Source organism: Pinus tabuliformis, chromosome 1_2, assembly GCF_031772625.1.
Source record: "Pinus tabuliformis cultivar Carrire ecotype Pingquan chromosome 1_2, CPIR1, whole genome shotgun sequence".
Classification (NCBI taxonomy): domain Eukaryota; kingdom Viridiplantae; phylum Streptophyta; class Pinopsida; order Pinales; family Pinaceae; genus Pinus; species Pinus tabuliformis.
The window spans coordinates 1,024,072,525-1,024,097,972 of NC_142298.1; the positions used below are offsets into that span (position 1 = coordinate 1,024,072,525).

The window sequence follows — 25,448 nt, forward strand, 5'->3', positions numbered from 1 at the left end:
ACATAGGATTTGGTGAATCTTATTCCAAACCAGCGACCTATGGACCCTAACTTGTGAGCTGATATTATGGTGATGGAGCTGAATTAATAATACTCCGAATATCAAGCATCCTTGGCATCTTTTTTTCAACTATCCTTGGCATCCTTTTTACACTAAATGGTTCAAAGAAGCGTAGGGACACCAGCCTCTTTAGCACTAATTAGCTCTAAGTATTCATGTAAAAAGAAGCGTAGGGACACATACTTTGTAACACTAATTATAATTAATATTATTGAGGTTAGAAGTTTTATCGAGGAAAACTCTTAGAGAGTCCAACGAAGTCTGACAAATATTGCAGTGTAGTTAGGTACCTGTCTATTCTCTGTAATTCACAGGAGTGTTAAATTTGTGAATGGACAATAGAATTACAGAGAATGGACAAGTACCTAACTGCACTGCAATATTTTAAATTACATAAATAAATAAATAACATAAGTCTATATATGCACGACAAGAAAGCTCTATGTCATCCATATTTTCTAGATTCTTTGGAATCAAATTATGAGGTTTGAAAATTGATAGTAGTTAATTTGAATTTTCTAAAATTTCCACTAGATTTTCTCTAATTTTCCAAAAAAAATGAACCGCTTCGACTATTCTGTGGAATGGTAGGTTTTGATTTGCACATAGACCGAAATTCTATTATTGTGTAAGAAGTGTACACACCACCCCTTTGTTACTTATCGTGTAAGACTGCAACTAGTTGTCGTGTTACGGGCATCTAACTGTAAGTTAGGCCCAGGCTCTGTAAAAAGAATGGCAGATTCTGTTAAAACAATGGTTATCATGGGCACTCTCAGAATTCTATATAAGTAATGCTATCTATAATTATGCATACAGAACTGAGAGAACGTACAACTGAATAGTGTCAGGAAAGCAAAAATTATTAGAATTGTGATAAAATTTGAAGATGGATCCTGGAGATCCTCCCCCTCCTGGTGGTGATCCTTATCCTGGTCCTGGCGGTGGCGGCGGTCCTGATTTTCCTCCTCCTGGTCCTGGCGGCGGCGGTCCTGATTTTCCTCCTCCTGGTCCTGGCGGCGGTGGCGGTCCTGATTTTCCTCCTCCTGGTCCTGGCGGTGGCGGCGGTCCTGATTTTCCTCCTCCTGGTCCTGGCGGCGGTGGCTGTGGGCCTTTCGATGCATGGTAAATCTGAAATATATCCAGCAATCTCCTATGTTAAGACCTTAATTTTAATCATATTGCCTTAGTTTTTGACGTTTGAATTTGGTGTATTAAGTTGATATATTGCTGATAAAAATGGCGTTTTTATGCAGCCTGTCAATCCTGTGTTGCTGCTTCTGTCCGGGAGACGGTCCTCCTCCTCCTCCCCCTCCATGACAAAAAGAATAAAGGGCTGAAAAGATACCTACTTGTTTTACAATACATGGTTTCAAATGTCCTGATAACTTCATCTTACAATAATCAAACTGTTGTTTCTGATGTGCTAACAATGGAGTCTGTCCACCAAAATATTAACCGGACATTAATATACAGTAGCTTTATTTATTGAAACTGTATTTAAGTGGGCAAACTTGACTTCAGATCTACCATTATTGTTGTATAAGAATTTATTTCCCTTTGGTGGTAATAAAATGCCATTTTCTGGATGGTTAATGCAATGTTGACTTTGCATGTATAATTGGTTTCGTTTTCAATATTTTGTAGCTGATCTAATGGTTATATGACACCAGGTGTATGTGTGTACTTATGGAATCTACTGTGGTTATACCATAAAAGAGATTGGTGGGTATTTGTGGAAACAGTAGTGTTAGGAGGTGTTTAGTTGTTTATATTTGTAGTGTTGAAATTTAATTAAATTGAAAACTTTGTAATTTTATGTTGTAAAATTTATATAAATTGCAATATTTTGTTGATTTGTTTTTAAACAAGTTGATTAAATATTAATTTTTTTTAAAACTATAATTTAAAAAAATATATATAGTTATATAAATTAACTGGCTGGTAAAAGTTTAAATTTATAATAAATATTAAAAGATATATATATAATAATTCAAATTATTAAAATTTAAAAAATAATAAAAAATAAGTAAGTTATAAATTTAATTTAAATTATTGTTAATTAAAAAAAAAGAATTAATATATAAGTTAATCGTATATACATTTAAAAAAATTAATCGTGGAGATCCACTCTTAGTTCATTTTATTTATAAATATTTTTTGTTACAATTTCTTGGATCAATATCATGACTCATGCATATCATATGCTCAGAAAAATATAATTCATTTCAGATGACATTTTCTTTAATTAATCAATTAATTAAAAAAGGAAAAAAAGCATAACTACTTTCTAAATAAATCTCAATATTTGATTTGTTCATATTACTAAGAATATTGTAATATCCCTATTGTAACTAACCCTGAGTAAAAGTAATTCTAAGTTACAAAACTTACGAATCAGTTATTGAACCGATTCTTGATTTCCATGGAACTGAACGAGGGGAAGCTTCTCGTCCCTTTGACATTTGTATAGTTTCTCCCCGTGCGATCGTAGAGTATGGATCTGACGGTTAGGCTTCTGGAGAGATGGTTGAGGTAACCACCTTCCCCTCAAGCTCCACGTCCGATGGGAATTCCTGCGATGAGGCTAGGTTTAAGGGCGCTCTCCAACGGCGGGATGGCTTCTCGGAGAAATGGCTGGAATATTTACAAGGTTTGCTCGCAAATTTCTTCCATTCGTCAATGGCTGACATCGAGGCAGAGCAGTAGTGGCCACGGAAACCAAGGGAAGAATATCTGCTCCATGGTTAACTTTTGGGGAAAATGCCTGGTAACGGAAAGGAGACTGCGCAAGATGAACAGGGGCAAGAGCCAGTGCATGCGCAACGTCCACTTGAAGACAGTCATAAATATTTGCCAGCTACGGTGCATGGAATAAAATTTTGAAAGGGAAAATATCAAGACGGAGCCGGAGGAGGAAACGATTGGTACTTATGGAAATGCTTTGCACTTCAACCATCGTTTTGGACCCTCTGTACGTGATTTCTCACCTGTGAGGCCTCGTCGAGCTCCGTGGTGGTGTAACAGAATGAAGAGAAAGACCGAAGAGCGGTTTTGACATCGGGATCATGCGGTGCAGAGGCTGCCAGGAAAAAGATAAGTATCTTGCTTGATTTTCTTGAATTAAAATATGTGCATGTCAATATATTACAATATTGCATTCTGAGAAGATAGTTCTCGTAAGTTTTGTTCCTGGTTTTCCAGATTTGTAACTATCTATTGCTGGGTTATTTGATATGGATATTTTGGCACGCAGTAGGAAACTTTATCTGCTTGAATCGACTTGATTTCTGTTATAAGTATTTACAGATCTGGGTTGGGTCATTCAATAGTCTTCCTGGAAATAAACATGTGATGTAAATGCTCAGCGCTTTGTCTAATCTTGCATGAACAGTATGTTGGAACTGTTCAGAATTTAAAGGAATATTTGCGTTGGAAATGGTTATGAATTTTAAGTTTGAAATGTGGTCTCGGCCAGCACCAAACTCTGTTCGTTATGTATAGCTTGAATTCTCGATACAAAGCCCTTCAATAACCGCATTAGGTTCTTTTTAGGAAAGGTATGCATACTTTATGTATGAGTAGGAACGACTTCTTGATTTTGGCGCATAAGAGGTTAGATTCACCTTGTTATGGTTTCTTGATTTTTATTCATAAATATAGGGTATCTTTAATAGTTTCTTGAAAGGAAAAGCATGAGAAACTTACTTATAGAAAGATAGAGAAATGGGGTTATGATGACTTCCTTCAAGAAAGAAGTAAGTAATTGCTTACATGAAATAATGGTAGAGTTCTAAAGAAGGGGATATGCATTGCATATATTAAAGAAGGGATATTAAGATAAGCTAATGGATGCTCAAAGAACAGTGATTGTGTTATGGAGATGTGTTCTTTATATGTTAGAAAAACTATGTTAATTTCTTGAAATATAACTATGTGAAAGGAACACATGTGCAAAGGCGCAGAAACAATAGTTTATTACCTGTATTTAAACATAACTAATGCGTTATATGTTTTAAAGGGAAATATGGACTTGTAAAACTAATGGTTAGATCTCTTAGAGAGAAATATGCATTAGTGTGAATAAGCTTTGTGACAAGTAGAACAAGAATTTACTTGAATATATGTATTAGTTAATTAGTATGTCATGCTTGCTCATGCAAATGAGTAGATGTTAAAGGATTGCTTTTAGAGGTTGCTTAATGAATGATTAATAATGTATCTAATAATGTTGCCAAAGCTTGTTGACAACTACATTGACAGGAAACGATGGCGGTTGGAGCCAAAGGAAAGTGATGTTTAACATTATGGCAGGAAAAGGATTATTCGTCCATGCAGATGAGTTCAAGCTGCAGTATTGTCCATTGCTAGAACAATTATGCCACAAGGAATGTTGCATGTGGCGGTATGTAAGTGGAAGATTACATGGAAATTGTATTAGCTTTTAGCTAGTTATGTGACAGCTTAATGATAATTCATTGTAATGATTTTAATAACAATGGTTAAGGGATGGAATCCCTTATAAGCCATTGAGTGAGGGGTGAAAACCCTCACGAGCATTTAATAATAAGATTAAACGTTTGCTGGTTTTCACCCTATGGGGTTTCCAGGGTACATCGGTGTTCAATGGTGTGACTGCCTTTTGTGTCAATTTGATGATGTTGAATACTTGTTGATGATGATTCTTTACTGGTTGCGATACTCATAATGCCCAAGTAAGAGATTAATGAATATGGTTAAGGAAAACATGAAATGGATGCAAGGTGGACGCAAGGTTCATTAGACAGTTTATGTTATTACACTACAACAGTGGTTGTTAAGGGTTATGTGTCTTACTGTTCTCTATTGTATTTACTTTATGTACTAATGAACTTTATATCTAATGGTTAACGATGAATGTGGAGTTGTGAACTGGATAATTACTTGTGGTAATTTGTATAAAAATTCTAACTCCCTACCTTTTACATGCGAGGTTACCGGGGCATGTGACAAGTGGTATCAGAGCTAAAGGTTGCAGTACTGGCGCCTTTGGGAATTGGTAAGCGGAAAAGAAAGTGAGGTACGCCACCAGTGGCATTAACTTAGGTATGTGTTTAACCATTCACATATTCATTTATGTAGTACACTACTTTTGGCATGATATGTGTGATTCATATTTATAACTTCTTTGAGTAGTAAGTAATAAAGTTGTTGCATAACTACATTCATAACATTGGATTCCTGATGAGGATAAAAGACAATGAAACTTTTGTCGCACTTACGAACAAAATTGAACACTCATTACACTTAAGAAAAGTATTGAACACTCATTGAGGGAAGTGACAATCAACTACCCACTTGTGATTTGCAAATATGGCAATAACAAAGATGCATTCAGTGAAAAAGATTGAAGTTACAATGAACAAAACTTAATGAGCCAATGCATGAATATAAAATATGGGGTTGTCCTTGGTTTGATGGTATAGTGTTTTAAAAAGACATTGTAAGAACCCCTTTAGACTTGAAAATAAACCATGAGTCAAGTAATGAGATTTGACTATAATAGCTAATTTTTTTTACTAAGTCTTGTCATGAATGCATGAAAATGACTGGTAGTTGAGGTTGGTTAGTGTTGTATGACTAACCAATATAACGTATGTGCATTAATTGAATTGGATTTAAGATTATTACAATTCGTAAACAAGTGAAGGTTGACTGATGTCACATGCATGGAATGTGTGTATAAAGAATTCTTACTCTCTCTGTGCTATAGTTCCGGTTGTTTATGAGAAGAGTTCTTAATTTTATTCACCATGGGAATGCATGATGAATAGTATATTCTTATGTCTTAATAGATTTAATGATGTTACCCTCTAATTAATTGAACTTCATTAGCATGGTATGTGTTTATGTTAATTACTACTTGTTGTGAGATTAAAACCATTGGAGCCTCAATCTAATGATGGTTGAATTTATCTCTACTATGGGAATGATGGATTTCTTATGCATGTTGCATTCAGTGTGAGGTTAATTGTAGAGGCATGTTCAGTGGGTAACATTTCTAGGACCCATTCATGGTATAATTACATGTGAGTATTCCCTTGACCATGCTTAAGGAGTTGGAAAATGATAACTATAGTGTGTTGATGTTAATGATTTTCGTAATGTCTCCTTGAAGTCATTATTCTGGAATGGACACATAGTACTGTTATGACAGTTGTTGCATCTAGCATCAAGTGGTAACTCTGGTGCATGCGTGACACTTAGGAGATCATGCTTCTAATTTGCTTAAGTAGAGCAATTGCTTCCTGTAAGGGTGGTTTAATTTGTTACTTATGCATGTTGAACCAAGGAAAAGATAAGTAACTCTATTCTTTATAGAAAATAAACAGTTGTGTTTTATTAAACAATTGGAAATATCATGGGGTTGATTTCTACAGTAAAGATTGATTGTTTATATGTTTTCTTGGTAGAGAAAATATGATAATACTTGCAGTAAAAGATTGATTATTTTCTTAGTAAAGAAAATAGGTAGTTCCTCCTAGAAGGACTACATGTGAGTCTTGTGTGAGAAATGTTTGTCTCTTGTCATTTTTCTTGGAACAAAATCCTTGCTAAATATAGCCAAAGTACCTTCTTGAGAAAAGAAGATGAGGCATATAAACGTCCTGAGGACATAGCATGAAAGGTGACCAAGTTTTCTTGAATTAAAATATGTATTTTTATTTGATAAAAGTTTCTTGGAAAATATATGTATGCTAATTGCATTATGATTCTAGTTAGTTTCTAAGTTCTAGTGAAATGATTATGCATTACATGCATGATAAAGATAGCTAAAGATGTGCTTCTAGGCACATAGATATTCATTTCTAACTTTTTTTTGAAGAAAGAATATATTATATATATACATAAATATAGTTTCATTCTAGAAGAGTGTACATACTTCATGTATGAAGATAAAGGATTCTATGAGAGTTTTCTTGAAAATAAAAATAGAGGTTCTTTCCTTTAAAGACACATTAGAATAGTGTTCATACAAGAAACAAAATCCTTACTTGTTTCATGAAAAGAACTATGTGCATTGAAGTAAAGTAATTGTGTTAGGAAAAGACATGTTGCATAATGGTAGCTATTGTGACTTTGGAATTATGACTCTGTGTGTACATAGAGGAAGTGATCATGTTAACTTTCTTGAAGACAATAATCTTTTGAAGAGATTGTCCTGCTAGATGAGTTGTGTGATTTCTTGATTTTGGATGGATAAGTAAATCTTGTTCTGCATCTTGATTTTTATGCATAAAGATGGATATCTTTAATTATTCCCTGAAAGGGAAGATAGAAGAATGAGGTTAAAATGACTTCCTTTAAGAAAGAGGTATGTAGTTTGTTGTATGAAATGATGGGAGTATTCTAGTGAAGGGCTTATATGATAAGCAATGGTATGCATAAAGATTAGTCATTGTGATATAGAGTTATGTTCTTTGTATGTTAGAGAGATTATGTTTAATTATATTAACTGATGCATATTTATAACTAACGTTGCTGATGGGATTAAGTAGTGGTAGCTTAATGGCAACAAGAAAACTCATCACGTAAATTGCTGCAATGCGAATTGCAATCATAAATGAGAAAGAATAATGTTATATGATATGCATGAATTATGTTATTTGGGAAATTTGCATGCATACAACGTGTATGATAGATATGTTTCCCATCAATCTAGATGTTGTGGACCCATGATGAGGGATAAGTGTAAATGCATGGTGTACATGCATGTTTATTTTGTTAATGATAATGATTATATGGTTCATTATGTAAATTACTTTGGGAAAGATTGATAACAGAGGAATTTAACATGCCAGACAGTTGCAGATAGATGTGAAAGGCTAGAATGCCTTGGGTTGATGGCAGTTACCTGCCCGGAGGGGCTGATGGTACTTGTCTACCCGGATTGTGAAAGGCTGGAATGCCTTGGGTTGATGGCAATTACCTGCCCGGAGGGGTTGATGGTACTTGTCTGCCCGGAGTTGGGTTGATGGCAATTACCTGCCCGGAGGGGTTGATGGTACTTTTCTGCCCGGAGTTGGGTTGATGGCAGCTACCTGCCCGGAGGGGTTGATGGTACTTGTCTGCCCAGATTTCCTCTCCCTAGAATTCTTGAGCTGGTTGGCCAGTGGAATTCCATGTTAGACCTGGTAAGGTCTCTATCAAAGAAACTGTCTGGATGTGAAAATGACTCGATTTGGTTGTGGAAACCAGTTCCCATGGGTTGGGAATTCTTTAGCCTATTAGGGTGCTCATAGCTAAAGAAATGAACGAATCAGCTATATGATATGTTGAAGATGAATTCTATATATAGTTGTGTAAAATATGTTATGCACGTTTATGAATTTAGTACTCAATAAGGAGTTATTGGAAATTTTAATTCCTTTATTGTATCATTAATCTTGTAGGAAATTTTAATTCCTTTGTTGTATTACTAATCTTGTGAAAGTCTTAGTAGGGGCTAAGACCATTTTCAAATGATGCAGTGATTGACTGTTTTGATGATTAGAGAGCTAGGTGCTCTTTTGGTACATCTAGAAGCACTTTGCGGATGTCTTTAGTGAGAATTCGTTCAGTGTGCACGTGAGCAGTGATTCATCATTTGATGATTAGTGTTAGTGCTCTTTAAGTACTTGTAAAAGCACTGTGATTTAGAAATCATCTAGCATTGCACAATTGATTGATAGTCAAACGTATTTCATTTGACTCAAAATATAGTGACTAATGTGATTGAATTTGTTAGTCATATATTACAGGAATTACTTACCATGGAGGGTTGAAGAGTTGTCCAACCACTATTAAAATGCTTACATGAAAGTATTCATGATTTTCAAGAATAGATGGTAAGTAATGGTAAGTTGACACAGAGAATTGTTTATTATGAAGGAATAAGGGCCAAGTGGTGGCGATTAGAAGTTGCATATTTTTGCAATTACGAACGCTTATGACTATTGATGCTTATAACTAATGATATTTCTTATGACTATATCATTACTATTTTGTTTGTTGTCATTCCTTGGAATGAAAAACTTTGATTTTAAAGAGGAAGGATCACATTTTGTGTGGTTTAGATGATTATACATTGAGTACAATCTAAAGTTCCAACGAGAGATGAACACCGAGGACGGTGTTCTTGTTAAGGGGGGGAGTATGTAATATCCCTATTGTAACTAACCCTGAGTAAAAGTAATTCTAAGTTACAAAATTTACGAATCAGTTATTGAACCGATTCTTGATTTCCATGGAACTGAACGAGGGGAAGCTTCTCATCCCTTTGACATTTGTATAGTTTCTCCCCCGTGCGATCGTAGAGTATGGATCTGGCGGTTAGGCTTCTGGAGAGATGGTTGAGGTAACCACCTTCCCCTCAAGCTCCACGTCCGATGGGAATTCGGGGATGAGGCTAGATTTGAGGGCGCTCTCCAACGGCGGGATGGCTTCTCTGAGAAATGGCTGGAATATTTACAAGGTTTGCTCGCAAATTTCTTCCATTCGTCAATGGCTGACATCGAGGCAGAGCAGTAGTGGCCACGGAAACCAAGGGAAGAATATCTGCTCCATGGTTAACTTTTGGGGAAAATGCCTGGTAACGGAAAGGAGACTGCGCAAGACGAACAGGGGCAAGAGCCAGTGCATGCGCAATGTCCACCTGAAGACAGTCATAAATATTTGCCAGCTACGGTGCATGGAATAAAATTTTGAAAGGGAAAATATCAAGACGGAGCCGGAGGAGGAAACGATTGGTACTTATGGAAATGCTTTGCACTTCAACCATCGTTTTGGACCCTCTGTACGTGATTTCTCACCTGTGAGGCCTCGTCGAGCTCCGTGGTGGTGTAACAGAATGAAGAGAAAGACCGAAGAGCGGTTTTGACATCGGGATCATGCGGTGCGGAGGCTGCCAGGAAAAAGATAAGTATCTTGCTCGATTTTCTTGAATTAAAATATGTGCATGTCAATATATTACAATATTGCATTCTGAGAAGATAGTTCTCGTAAGTTTTGTTCCGAGTTTTCCAGATTTGTAACTATCTATTGCTGGGTTATTTGATATGGATATTTTGGCACGTAGTAGGAAACTTTATCTGCTTGAATCGACTTGATTTCTGTTATAAGTATTTACAGATCTGGGTTGGGTCATTCAATAGTCTTCCTGGAAATAAACATGTGATGTAAATGCTCAGCGCTTTGTCTAATATTGCATGAACAGTATGTTGGAACTGTTCAGAATTTAAAGGAATATTTGCGTTGGAAATGGTTATGAATTTTAAGTTTGAAATGTGGTCTCGGTCAGCACCAAACTCTGTTTGTTATGTATAGCTTGAATTCTCGATACAAAGCCCTTCAATAACCGCATTAGGTTCTTTTTAGGAAAGATATGCATACTTTATGTATGAGTAGGAACGACTTCTTGATTTTGGCGCATAAGAGGTTAGATTCACCTTGTTATGGTTTCTTGATTTTTATTCATAAATATAGGGTATCTTTAATAGTTTCTTGAAAGGAAAAGCATGAGAAACTTACTTATAGAAAGATAGAGAAATGGGGTTATGATGACTTCCTTCAAGAAAGAAGTAAGTAATTACTTACCTGAAATAATGGTAGAGTTCTAAAGAAGGGGATATGCATTGCATATTTAAAGAAGGGATATTAAGATAAGCTAATGGATGCTCAAAGAACAGTGATTGTGTTATGGAGATGTGTTCTTTATATGTTAGAAAAACTATGCTAATTTCTTGAAATATAACTATGTGAAAGGAACACATGTGCAAAGGCGCAGAAACAATAGTTTATTACCTGTATTTAAACATAACTAATGCGTTATATGTTTTAAAGGGAAATATGGACTTGTAAAACTAATGGTTAGATCTCTTAGAGAGAAATATGCATTAGTGTGAATAAGCTTTGTGACAAGTAGAACAAGAATTTACTTGAATATATGTATTAGTTAATTAGTATGTCATGCTTGCTCATGCAAATGAGTAGATGTTAAAGGATTGCTTTTAGAGGTTGCTTAATGAATGATTAATAATGTATCTAATATTGTTGCCAAAGCTTGTTGACAACTACATTGACAGGAAACGATGGCGGTTGGTGCCAAAGGAAAGTGATGTTTAACATTATGGCAGGAAAAGGATTATTCGTCCATGCAGATGAGTTCAAGCTGCAGTATTGTCCATTGCTAGAACAATTATGCCACAAGGAATGTTGCATGTGGCGGTATGTAAGTGGAAGATTACATGGAAATTGTATTAGCTTTTAGCTAGTTATGTGACAGCTTAATGATAATTCATTGTAATGATTTTAATAACAATGGTTAAGGGATGGAATCCCTTATAAGCCATTGAGTGAGGGGTGAAAACCCTCACGAGCGTTTAATAATAAGATTAAACGTTTGCTGGTTTTCACCCTACGGGGTTTCCAGGGTACATCGGTGTTCAATGGTGTGATTGCCTTTTGTGTCAATTTGATGATGTTGAATACTTGTTGATGATGATTCTTTACTGGTTGCGATACTCATAATGCCCAAGTAAGAGATTAATGAATATGGTTAAGGAAAACATGAAATGGATGCAAGGTGGACGCAAGGTTCATTAGACAGTTTATGTTATTACACTACAACAGTGGTTGTTAAGGGTTATGTGTCTTGTTGTTCTCTACTGTATTTACTTTATGTACTAATGAACTTTATATCTAATGGTTAACGATGAATGTGGAGTTATGAACTGGATAATTACTTGTGGTAATTTGTATAAAAATTCTAACTCCCTACCTTTTACATGCGAGGTTACCGGGGCATGTGACAAATATTTCATAATATTACATTTAGATTAAATCCCTACTATCCACCTCATAATTTTAGATAATTTAATTAATTTAATTCTTAAAACCTTATTCTAAAATAAATATAAAAAATATATATATATATAATTTAAATAATTAAATAATATAATCTCATTAATAATTATATCACAATATTTATTAAAAAATCAAATAATTAAAACATATCCTTACAAAAAAATTATAATAAAATTTATTTTAAAATATTTAATAAATTTTAAAATTAAAATAATTATTTATATATCAAATAATAATAATAGAAAGTATACATTATTATAAAAAAAAAAATAAAAAATTAATGAAAACAATAAAGAAAATTCATTAAAACAATAGTGAATAAAAGAAAGAAAGATTAATGGAAATGTTTAAAACATATTAAAATGAAATAAATATTTCTATTAGCACAATAGTGAATAAAAGAGGGATAATTAAAATATAATAAAATGAAATAAAGGATTTCTCAATTTTATTAGCAAAACAATTTCAAGAAAGAATGTAATTTTTTTTTTTGTTTAAAATGCATTTTTGAATGGATAAATGAATTAACATCCTAAAAAACCCTAAAGCACTTTATTTCTTCATATTAAACAATTTAATCTTAAAATTTAAAAAATCTCTCAAATTTTAGAGAAAATTAACAAAAAAAATTATGAAAAAAACTATTTTATTTTATTGATATTAAAAATAATAAAAAATATATTTTTAATCACATTGTAAAAGACAAAAAAATAAATAAATAAATAAATAATCTTAAATAAATAAATATATATATATATATATATATATATATATATTGTGATGGTGTATATTTATATTAAATTGTGATTATAAAATATTTATAATATTGATAATTTTTTCGGAAACTGTAACAATTAGATCAAACTTGCCAAGTAAATTTAGTAAGCTTTTTTTATATATAAAATGCTCATTATGGCGGGGGAATTTTAAAATCTCATCTAGCACATGATTTCTCATTTGGTGTCCCTCTACACTCAGATGGGCTCGATTTCTAACAATGTCTTTGTTTTATAGTGGGGGATTTTAAAAATCTGATCTATCACGTGATTTCTCATCTAGTGCGGGGGATTTTACAAATCTGATCTATCACGTGATTTGTCATCTAGTGCGGGGGATTTTAAAAATCTGATCTATCACGTGATTTCTCATCTAGTGCCCCCTACCTTTCGATGGGCTCAATTTCATTGTTTTCTTCTCCCTTAGCAGGTAGACTTCTATTTTCATCTTCTCAACGGAAATTTGAGAAATTCAAGAACTATGTTGAATGTTAGGCATGAAGGGATGGTGGAAGCTAATTCCAACACCATTTACTCGGGATGGGGAAAGTTAATTCCAATAACATTTATTCTTTATCTTAGCCCATAATCAAGGTAAAGGTGTAGGGTGCCATATTCATAGTAAATTTGGAAGTAATCATGGAAATTAAATTTTTAGAACTATGTTGAATGTTAGGCATGAAGGGATGGTGGAAGCTAATTCTAATACCATTTACTTGGGATGGTGAAAGTTAATTCCAATCACATTTATCCTCTATTTTAGCGCATAATTAAGGTATGGGTGTAAGGGTGCCATATTCATAATAAAATTGGAAGTAATCATGGAAATTTTAGTTAAGTTGTAACAAATTCTAATTATGATTAAGTCTAAATAGTCTATAAAATATCATGTATATTTCACTAGATAGTTTATTCAATAGATTTAATAAATATATACTATAAAGGTTAATTTTCTTTAGATTTTCTAGATATATTAAAATATTGTTTTATGAGTATGCATGTAATATATAATATGCAGAAAATGGAGAATAGATATTAAAATAATCATTCAAAAATCACAATAACATGACTCGAGAAACTCTCTCAAGAGAAATTTAGCTGGAATCTGAGGCTATTTTGTTCTCTTTCTCTAAATGGAAATGGTGCAAATACAAAAGAGTGAGGCTCGTGGATTGAGGGCTACTACAAAACATAAACCCTCCTTATTCGACACTTTCTCTATCCACTCTTAGCTTCTCTACTCTACCATGGAACAAAATGCACTATAATAGAATCAAACTCATTTTCCTCCTAGTGCCCAATTATAATATAGTTCGATAGAAAGCTAGGGGTTAAATTTGGCCCATTCAACTCTCAATATGAGTTGCAACTCAACCCTTCTAGAATTTGCTTCATAGTGCCCATGTGGCTAGCAATTTTCCATGAGTAACAGGGGTTGACATGGCATCATCTCAAATTATGGTGGTAAAACACAATAGTTCAACATTTTAGAGGCATAACTTTCATGTCCAAACCCCAATTGAGGTGATTCTTGCGTCATTGGAAAGGTATTCAACTGTAGAAAATCATCAAGGGTTTCAACACTTAAATCATTTTATCCCTAAAACAAATTGTTTAAGGTCTCAAACTAGCCCCATAAGGTTTATGACCATAATTCTCCAAATTAGGTCTTGCCACAAAAATTCCTCTTATAAGTTGGTTTCTCTTATTTTTCCATCCTTAATGCATCAAGATGGATGAAAATTAATATAATAATCTAATCTAAATCACACCTCCTCATTTTGGGAGGTTTTTGGTCTGCAAAATATTTTATTAAATGAAGTGGGGAAATTTTTCTTCTACCTTCTCAGAATACCATTTAGTCTTTCCAAGAAGTTGTCCTTTCAACCTAATCTACCAAAGGTCGTGTTTCTCCTATCTTGTAGTTGTGGAAATATTCTACAAAAATATATCCTCTATCAACTCTACCTAAGAATCTAGCGCTAAATCCTCTATAAAAGGTAGTACCCGATTGTCTTCCAAATCTAACATGGAAGGTTCATATAGTTTCATCTTTTCCACATTCAATACTAAGTAAATGCATAGGTATGTGACTAGACTAAGTATATAGGCATTATCTCCCAACATTTTTAGTATCTCGAAGGGAGCATATTGTAGAGCCTTGATTTTCTCACCAGGACCATGTAGCCTCTCTTTGTTCAAATCTAACCATACTCTATCTCCCAACTTGAATAAATCATTTGTTTTGTGTTGATCATGTTGGAATATTCACCAATACGGAGAGGAGGGTGAATCGGTATTGGGAATTTTTTAACAATTTTAATTAAATATTAAACATTAACAACACCATTTAGAAATGCATAACATCATAGAAAGTACACAAGATATTTTTAGATGGAAGCCCTTCCGAGAGAAAAACCATTGAACATTTTTATTATTTGTCTTAAAGATTACATTAACAGGAACCTCCAACTTCCAAGATTTTCTAGAAACGGCTAGAAGAAGTCTCCAACACCCTGCTACCATTAATCTGTTGCCCTAGCACCACCATACCACACTTAAGTGTTCTCACGATCCAACCTGAAGGAGACTTGAATCTCCACCTTTCATATAATAAACAAGAAAACCTTGACAATATATCAACATTAAATAAGAGCAACTACAATAGTGTAGTTTTGTCATAGGGTTTATGCGGCATTTGATTTGCACTAGTATATAATCACTTAATTGAATCTAGTATGTTATCTTTGTCATACTTCAATGCACATTTTTTTATTGAACTCTTCCATGAGTCTATATTGGCTTCAGATCACTCTAAGACATTTCTCAGGAGCATACTCTACTATAGGAGTACTCTAGCTCCAGTCGCACCAAATATTTAGACTATACTTTGCACACACATAGAGCATCTCAATCACACTTCACTGGAAAGTTTGCACACTACATTCAAATATCAACGCACAGGTAGCGCAATTCACCATACACCAAACTTCATGATGATCCTTCAAATTTATTTTTGTGTCTTTCTGTCTTGTTCTGCTACAAATGGGAAATTTTTATTCTAGTGATATGTGTTGAAACATCAACTACGTAAGAATTGTAGTAAATCACTAATCATTGAACCTGGTCTTGGGCTTGAATCAAGTTTCGAGTAGTCCACTAGATTTCAAACTTGTAGACTAACATGCAGCCACAAATATATTGATTTGAATGTTGCCTTGGGGATTACGACTCGGATCGCACCCTCACATTAGCACTTTTATAATGTATCAATGCATAGGTCTTCTAGATCCATGCACTAGCAGAATGCACCAGTTGACTTGTGCTATGTGACTTGCTATGTATTCTTCGCGAACAATTGTTATACTTTTGACCACAAACTTACGCAGTCCATCTATGTGTCTTGGCTCGTGGGGTGCCCAATATTCCAACATGTGTGCCATGTAGAATAATCTCTTCAGAATCTTGTGGAAGTCATCATTGGTTGACACTACATGACAGGGTTAACAAGATTCATGTGTCCCTATTTATTGGCTTAGAGTTGCGCCACGTCTTTTGGTATAACTTTTAACCTTTCCAATGAGAAATATTGTTGCCATTTAAATGTGTCACTATATATATGGGTGTGTGTGTGTGTCAAATTTTCCCTCCACCAAACTTCATGCTCTGATGAATAAATTAAACCTCAGGTATATCGCAATTGAAAAAACTAGATCTATGTAGTTTCCAATTCGAAAATTAATAATTCAATAGCAACAGGGTGAAACTAAAACAAGCACATTAGAGGCTTTGACCTCACGACTAGAGCTTGGGTCACACAACAATGGGCTCGCTCATTAGTTCATGGTGCATCCAACTATTTTATGTCTTGGTGCTAGGTTTATTGACGTGCAAGTTAAAATTACTCACTACTTAGAAGATATAGAAAACAAAGCTTCTGTATTCTCGTCCTAAAAGAACAAATTTCAACAAAAGAGATGGAGCGTTGACATATATTTCGACACCTTCTATGCTTGATGCATCAATTATTTAAGAAAAATGCTTTAAAGAATCAGCTTATAATTTGTCATTTTGACATGGTCTTGTCCCATATACTTGGTTGTTATATAAACAATGTGGATATGTAATTGCAAGAGACCCTCTTCTAAGCTTGGACTCAACCTATTACACTAAGATGGATCTCAGCCTATTACATGGGAATTTAGCCCTCACATAAGACTTTTCCTCCAAAGAGATTCCTTTGACTACAAGAAGAATATAACAATTGTTGCTCATAAGTACTTGTTAAGTGAGCCAAGGCAACAAAAAAATATAAAACCAAAAGTGTTCGTTATTCCCTTCTATGTTGCCTCATATGATAGGCACATCAGATCCATGTGAGAAATGAGATATTAGCCCCTCATTTATACTAGAAGGAGGGGAACCAAATAAGGGTCGACCTGGCCTAGAAAAATCAAAATTTAATTTAAAAACTCCCCCAAAATGAGGCTGACCTGAAACAACTTGCTTTAAAATTGATTTCAAAAATAAAACCTCCTTTAGGGACCAAATTAATCAAATAGAAAGGATGAAATGGAGACCCTTTTTCCAACTATTAAGACCCAAAATCCAACACAAGCATTTTTTAATTTTATGATAATTAATGCCAAATTTTGGACCATTCATAGAGTGGTCTTCAGCATCCATTTGGGGAATCATGACCACAAATTTGAGGCTTTAAATTTGAGAGAGCATATCTCATCACCCATAAGGAGTTACAAGGAGTACAACTATGACAGCCCCACCCAAGGTTCTCGTATGAGCCACATTATAAAAATGATGTAAATGTTTTGCAATGTTTGAAATAAAAGAAAAGGGGACTAAGTCAAGGGACGTGTATTCTAAAGCTGAGGATGGAGAATTGTTACTTGGGATGTTATGGTTTCTTGTGCAAAGAAGAAACTTGAACTTCAAGAAAACCATTAAAGGCTGCTTGGTGCATCAAATGAAGGGGTTGGCTCTTGAAATTAAATGGGTTGAGGAATAGTACCCAGGGCCATGCTTACTTAACAAAAACACAACAAGAAAAGAGGACAGAATTTATGAATCTCCGCAAATAGCAAGGACACGGCAGTAAAGGAGGGGGAAGAAATGTTGACCAAAAAAAAGGAGAAGCAAAAACATTTGAGAACAGGTAGGGAGAGGATACTCAAACTCCAAGAGGATAAGCATTCGAAGAGGAGGGAGAGAATTAGTTGAACCACGCACAAGAAGGGAAGCATATACTTTTCTTTCACCTGGGGAAGCAGATTATTTTCTTTCTTTCGGGAAGTAGGCCGAGGGGAGGATGAGAACCAAACATCCAATAGACATTTGCAGCAAGAAATGATGAAGAGAAGAGAAGGGGATCATTTCTTTATCCCTAGAAGTTGTGGGTTGAGTGCTAGTCTCTAAAGCCCTATAACAGATTGGGTTCCCTGGAGGCTGTGGGTTGAGATAAGATTCCTGGAACCCTCGAATAGCTTGGGTCCCTGGAGATTGTGGGTTGAGACAAGAGGTATGTGAAGACCTATAAAAGCTTGGGTCACTAGAGGTTGTGGGTGGAATGAAATCTCTAGAGCCTTGTAACAGCTTGGGTTCCCTAAAGACTGTGGGTTGAGATAGATACGATGGAGCCCTGTAACAGCTTGGGAGGAGACCATCCTAAAGAAGAAATAAATGAATACTTTATTAAAGACTTTGAAAATTGTGATGTTGGTATAGTGGATTATGGACTTCCTCGAAGGGGGTCAATCATTGTGTGTGAACTTTGGGGTGATGTGGGGCACATTCACTCACAAGGCACATAGAGTTGGAATAGGTGGCCTCTATAATTAATACGTGAATTTCTAGAACCACCATAAAACAAATTTATTTGTAACACCCCCTCCCACATGTACCCAAGCAACCGACTAGTCGGGGTAAACATGTGACGAGAGTCCACTATGATATGATTGGACCTCTTAAGTCACGTTAAGGAAGTGGAACCAATAAAAAAACACCATACATACATTCAACATCAACATTATTGTTATAGATATGTTTGGGCACTGCAACCCCAATCACATATGTCCATAAACCAAGGGCTTCTAAACCCCTAAAAGTGTTGTTTCATACCCTAAAGGATCAAGGTCAACTGATTACATCATTTCCCAGAAGTTCTCCCTAAAAGACTGCTCAGAACTGGTCAAAACTGGATCATCTCACTTGCTCCATGGTCAGGGTGCGATGCATCTCACCTACTACACACGAGAGGTGCAATGCATACTGAAAATTCCTTCTATAGGGTGTGATGAGCGAGAATAGACAAGTGGCAGAGATAGTTTGCTAAGTGGATGATCAAGGAATCTTCTAGAAACTTCTCATATGACACTTGCCTCTCAGAATTCGCCCAGGGATGAGTAAGAGATCAATGAAATCTCCAAGTGGAACCAAGAACTATCAGTGGAATGAAACTAATCAAAAACCCAGAGCTGACTCACACCTCTGCAAACATCTATATATGGATCCCTCATCCCAGAGATCCAGAGGCTGAAGGTTGGAATTTGGTAATTTTCAAAGAAGTGTTGTTGGTTTCTCTTTGAAGACATTTTTGGGTGATCTTGCTTTGTAAGAGGTGAAGAGGGCTTTCAAGCTGGGAGGATGGCACTGGGTCAGACCAAGAGGTTGTAATCCTCTCTTCTACTACTTCTATCAATAAAGCTATTTGAGTTTTCCTCCATATTCTTGTGTATCTCTGAATGTTGTGTTGATATATGCATTTATATGGTCAATATATATCTAATCCTATATTGTTTACAATGATAGGTCTCTATGCTTTGATGGTATTATGTTGCTGTGATTCTACAGGTTCTCTTTGAAGCAGGACAAGTAAGGAAGCAGTGGCGAGATTCTGTCGAAGGGGAAAGGAAACAAGCAAGGAGCCAAGCGAAAGACTGAGGTTGGTACTCTCTGCTTCTTTCTCATCTATCTCTCGTAAAGAAAAGCACAAGTGAATTTAGTTTGGTTGTTTCTAAGATAGCTACCCATCTTAGTGGGACTAGCAGTTCTGAATAGACACTACGTTTCCCGGTAACAAAGTGGCGACTCCACTGGGGAACAATTAGTTTTATTGCTTGTCTCTATTTTTTTGATTCATAAACCACAGACGGAGCTTGAAGTTAAGCCAGCTAGCCTTCAAACTGCATTTTCTATGCAAGTGCAAAGTAGATCAATGCTACTTCAGTCAATCTCTGGGTTTGTTTATGAACTGAACAATTGACTTGCAAACATCCTAAGTGCCCTAGAGGTAGCTCAAGTAACCTCATTAGATCAGCCCCTATACTTTGTGTTTACTGACTATCATTAGCTCGGCCTAAATCCCTGAACTAAGCTGCAAACTGTGACCAAAAACCAAGTTGAAGTCTCGTCCTTGGACCATCGCACCTTCTCCTCTTGGAAACTTGGATGCATCGCACCTCCCATGTGCAGTAGGTGAGATGCATCCCTGTTTCCTTGTGTTACAGGTGCGATGATCAGATAAGACTGTTTCTACCTCCAGATCTTGGTTTTTCATTCACTCTCTTCAGCTTTATTCAGGAGTTTTGTTGTTTATGATCAGTATACCACTGTTGAAACCCCCTTCATTTGCATCATCTAGACTCCATTGTACAAATATTTTTGAATGTTTTTATGTATTTTTCGCCATTCACAATTCTCATTTACAAAATAGTAGCTTAATTGAACTATCATCTTTTGATTTGAAAGTGTCGCAAGTGTCGTTTTCAGTGAAGGAAAAGAATCCTTCTCCTTTTGATAGTCGATTACACTGTTACTCTTGTATTTGATCTGAATTTATAGTATTTCAAGTGTCGAAAGCAGTTTTCAATTCAAAATCGCAAAGTGTCGTCTTGCCTTCCTGTCGTTTTTTGAAAAGAAAAGCATTAGTACTATCGCTTTGAAAGATGATATAATTCAAATTTGTATCTAGCATTCTTTTGTCATTCACACATTAAGAAAGCAGAAAACAAATACATGCATGTGCATTTGCATTTAGACTACTTGTTGATTTCGATTTAGGACAGTGCATCTAGTGTGTGCTCTCTACTCTATGTTGAAAGGATTTCGTTTCTCTTTCCGTAGTAGCTAGGATTTTCATTGCAAAAAGAAGAGTAAATGACTATTTATCATCTTAGATTGCATATTTAGGATTTGTATATCTACATCACGCGGTGAACCTTAAAGGCAAACTTCTTAAGAAAGATCAACTGTAAAATAAATTCAATGAACATAAAAATGCTTTGGAACCTAACGCACAACATCTAGAAGTCTAGGCTAGAGACGTATTATGGCGTCGTAAAGCCTGGTAACTATCGCTTTCATCGTAGGTTGGGTGATTCCTCCTCTTTGAGACGAAAAGTGCCAGTACAGACTTGTGCTCCCACATACCATTGATTATATATTGGGAGACCACAATAGGCTATATCCTTTATCCTTAGGAAGCCGTGTCTGCCACCCTATCAATCACAATGCACTAAACACAGCATTTGGGAAGATTGACTATCGTACCATAAAAAGTATTCTGTAGTTTTGTGATTGGTTTGGTAATCCCTCTGTCTAGATTTCCAGAGTAGTCTCTTTCGTTCCTTTTTAGACTCCTTAAAGGAAAAGGTCCATCTGAGCACTTGTCACTTCAGGCTCATTAAAAATCGAAGGCGACTAGAGTCATCTTTAGCTTTTTCTCGACTCTTAAAAATTGAAAAAGCAAGTTGTGTCAAAGCATCTAAAATTTATTTTAATCGGAATAATGTCATTGTTCCCTCATTGATCTTAGGTTGAGAAAATGGAGTCCACCAACCAAGGATTTCCCCTTGGAGGAAATCCTAGTCCTTTCTCCTCTTGGGGGGATGTTGGTGCACCTCATATGGCCACATTGTCCCTTCCAGGACTGACAATTGGCCTGTCGATATGGCTTTTCTCGACCTCTGTCGTTCAAAGCACCGTGATTCCTGAGCAATCAAATCAGCAACTAGATGATACTAGAGTTACCCCCCAACCTTCTACCTCGTTTGTTTCTCCCTCTCCTTCTTCCTCTTCGCTTGGTGAATATAGTAAAAGTAAAAACCAAGTAACTGAGAAGAAGAAGAAAGGGAAGGAGAAGAAGAAGAAGGAGCCAACGGAAAAAATGGGCAACCGTACATCGTCTAGCGAAAATCCACACACTACACCATCCAAACCTAAATCTCCATGTGTCATCTGCAAAGGGGACCACTATCATGGAGATTGTCCTTGCATCCCATGGATCTTAAGGGACTGGTCTCCCCACTTGCACAATCCGATGTCGTCAACCTCTGACGATCATGTTGAGAGTACACCATCAACTAGTGAAAACGAAGTCACTGGATAGAAAGGAAAATCTAAATTTCCTTGCAGACTATGTGAAGGCGATCATGCCCTCCATCGTTGTCCCTTCCTAGATGAAGCTAAAAGAGTCTTGGATAATCGTCCTGCATCACTACAGCGACTCCCTCCTGGATACAAGAAAGTCTTGCCGAGTCCATTGCTAGTTGAAAATCCGATTAACGCATCTTTGTTGTCGACCGAAGCATCTATCATTGAAGATGAACCCTCTAAGTCCACATCGGACCAAAGTCAACAAGTTGAGATGGCAGTTGACCCCATCTTGTCTTCAGAGGATTTACCTTCAGATGATACAGTCACTAAAGAGAATGAGAATGACACCGTTCAAATTATTTTCGTAAACACAGACTTCGATGAACATGGGGACAATTTACCCGTTCCTTTACTGCAGGAAGGAAGTTCGTCAAAGATGTATCCGGCCGTTTATTCAATCCCACCTCCAAGCTACCTAGTTGTCTCCTTCAATTGAAATCTACTAGGTAGACCTCGTTTACCATCTAATGTACCATTCCGAATCATAGTGAAAACTTACAGAATGGTCATGCTTGGTACCATCATAGATGAAGGGGCTTCTATGATTATCCTTTCCTCAACTGCTTGGAAAGCACTTGGTTCATCATCGCTTTTTCCTGAGATGCGAAATCTGACAGGCTTCGACAAACGAACTAGTCGACCGTTAGGGATCCTTCCAAATTTGCCTATAACTTTTAGAAGGAAAACCGTTTATCTGAACGTAATGGTAGTCCAAGGACCTTTAGATTACAATCTACTGCTTGGGCGTGACTACATTTATAGCATGGGAGCTATTGTGTCCTCACTCTTTCGAGTGATGTGTTTTCCGCATGAAGGAAGAGTGGTCCAGCTCATAGACCAACTTTCATTCCCCGGTTCACACATAGATAATAGTCAAATGCCATCCCTAACAGGTCTTTTTGCGCAAGGAATGTCTCATCAATCTCCAGTCCGTCCACCTGATGAACACGAGTGATTTGGTTGTTGTGACTAAAACCCAGGGGGCACGCACCCTGGTCTGCTTCAGCAGAAAAACTTCAGGTATAGGGTATGTTTCCGTGGAGGATATATGACTAGTCTGACACACCCGTCCATTTAAGAAAATGGGATTAGACCAAAATAAGATACCTCTGTCAAAAGGTATGCCTTTCCCGATAGAACAAATGTTTTGTCTGCAAATTGAAGGGTAACCTGGGAAATTCTACTTCGCTATACCTGGGGGCATGCAAACCTTTTTGCATGAAAGTGAAAAGCGACCATTTATTTTCTTAGTTTGTAAGTTCTTAACCCTTTAAACTTGTAGGATTGGTCGTTCCTAGCTTACACAATAAAAGGAGTCGGAGCATAATTTCGAATGGTGCAAGCTCCCTAAAAAATGAACCTATCGATGAGACATCCTTATTATACGACTGGCATGAGCAGTTTTACGCAAAGTTCAAGCTCGTTAAAAATTAAACCTAGCAATGAGCATATGTTCCACCAGAGTTTAAGCTCGTTAAAAAATTAACCCACCTCCGGTAAATAACCATTATGAATGCATTATCATCAACCTTTTAAGCCTTGGTCGTGTTCTTACTATCACCTCCACTCTATTTTAGCCGATCATACGCCTCCATTTGATTGTTTACCCCTTTTGAGGAACAGCTGCGACGAGTGATTCTGTTAGCCATCTTCTTAACACTGTCGTGATTGGAAAGTTCCAACCCTCACCTGGAACTAGCTGCTACCCGAATATATCACTCGTTCCTCAAAAAATGAGTCTCCTTTAAGCTCTTTTCATCTGACTCATAAAATATGAAAAGATTGCCGAGCAATTGGCCTCTCTAGCTCATTAAAGTGATTGGAAGTGCCCTCCCTCCTCTAGATTTTAATCTTTTTGGACCTGAGGGATTATTACAAAAAAAGATCGCGCATTTGTCTTGTTCGGCTCGTTAAAACTATCGAAAATTCATCCCTTTCTCATTGTTTTATACTTTTTCAGACTTAAGGGATTATACTATGAAAAAGGAATATTGGATTTTCCTTTCCGTCTCTTTTCAGACTCTCTAAAGTTGAAAAGGATCGAGTTATCCTTGTCATTAAACACGTTAAAACAATAGCGAAAAACTTGTCCATTCAGACAAGAGCGAGTTTCACTATCGCTAGGCTCGTTAAAACATAGCGACAGGTTTGCCCAAAGGGAAAATTATAGAACAAGCATATGTTATACTCCTCAAGCTTGACAAAAATAAAGAGGTACTGGTCAGAAATGACTAGGGAAAATTGGGAAGAAAACTTGAAGAAACTTTATTGGTAGCAGGTCACTCTTGAACATGACACTTTCACTCCATCACCATGATTGAGTTGGGTTGGGTTATTCCGTTCACCAGTCACATCACCATTGGTCCACCATACCATCCACTTTTGGGGTTAACGTTACCAATCCATTTCAGTGTTGCCAATATGTTCAAGAGAAGTTGCTCAGAGAATTCACCTACACAGCTTGTGTCTCATCTGCTGCAATACCTTCACGCTTCATTCTTTCATGACCGCCACCCTGAACCTTGTATCATCAGATCATTTTCACCTCTACAAAATCATTTGCTCCATTCTGTGTCGTAGATGTGGGATCCATCAATGCCCTCCTACAATGGGTCACTTCTTGTCGACATCAACTCATTATCCAAGAAGCCGACCTAGGAACAGCCCTTTAAGTACTTTGAAGCTTGCATGCCTCAATGGCAAGTTTCTCACTTCCGGCGACAGGTTTACATTAATGGCCTTCGACCGAAAGATTTTGTGTGGTGTTTGACGTCGACTCATGCATTCACACCATGTAAATTGTACTGCAGTACCTTGAGGGTCATCATCATCATCGGTGATTCCTCTCATGCTTGTTAACAGCTTACATCATCGGCTGGTAATCAGGCAATGTCCTTCCATGTTCGACATCAGAACATCTTTTCACATGGATCGACTTGTACTTTCAGGCGAAGATTGAACGAGTTTTGAAGACCCTGGATCTAGTTTCATCCATCCGGGCTGCGATATATTCAGGAAAATAAAGACATCAAATGTACATCATTGCTGCATAAATAATCATCCAAACAAAGGGATGATGGCTCTACCAGAATCATCACTCTGCACACAAACGGTTGTCTGTCCTATGTACATGAAAATGAATTTATCAAGCTAAGCATGGGAATGCCTACCTCAACTAGATCATGAAAATATTATGAAGATAATGTACTATATTATATCTTATTACAGGTCACCTTCCAGTTCGAAAAACCTCGGATCCTCCTTATAAAGCATTTCACC

General features: G+C 36.3%; 1 long non-coding RNA gene across 1 annotated transcript; it reads left to right on the forward strand.

Annotated features, from left to right (window-relative positions):
* Positions 1–734: 734 nt before the first annotated feature.
* On the forward strand, positions 735–1,661 carry LOC149209607 (uncharacterized). Its single transcript, XR_016252240.1, has 2 exons — positions 735–1,185; positions 1,317–1,661. It is a non-coding gene; the product is annotated as an uncharacterized LOC149209607 (long non-coding RNA).
* Positions 1,662–25,448: the final 23,787 nt, after the last annotated feature.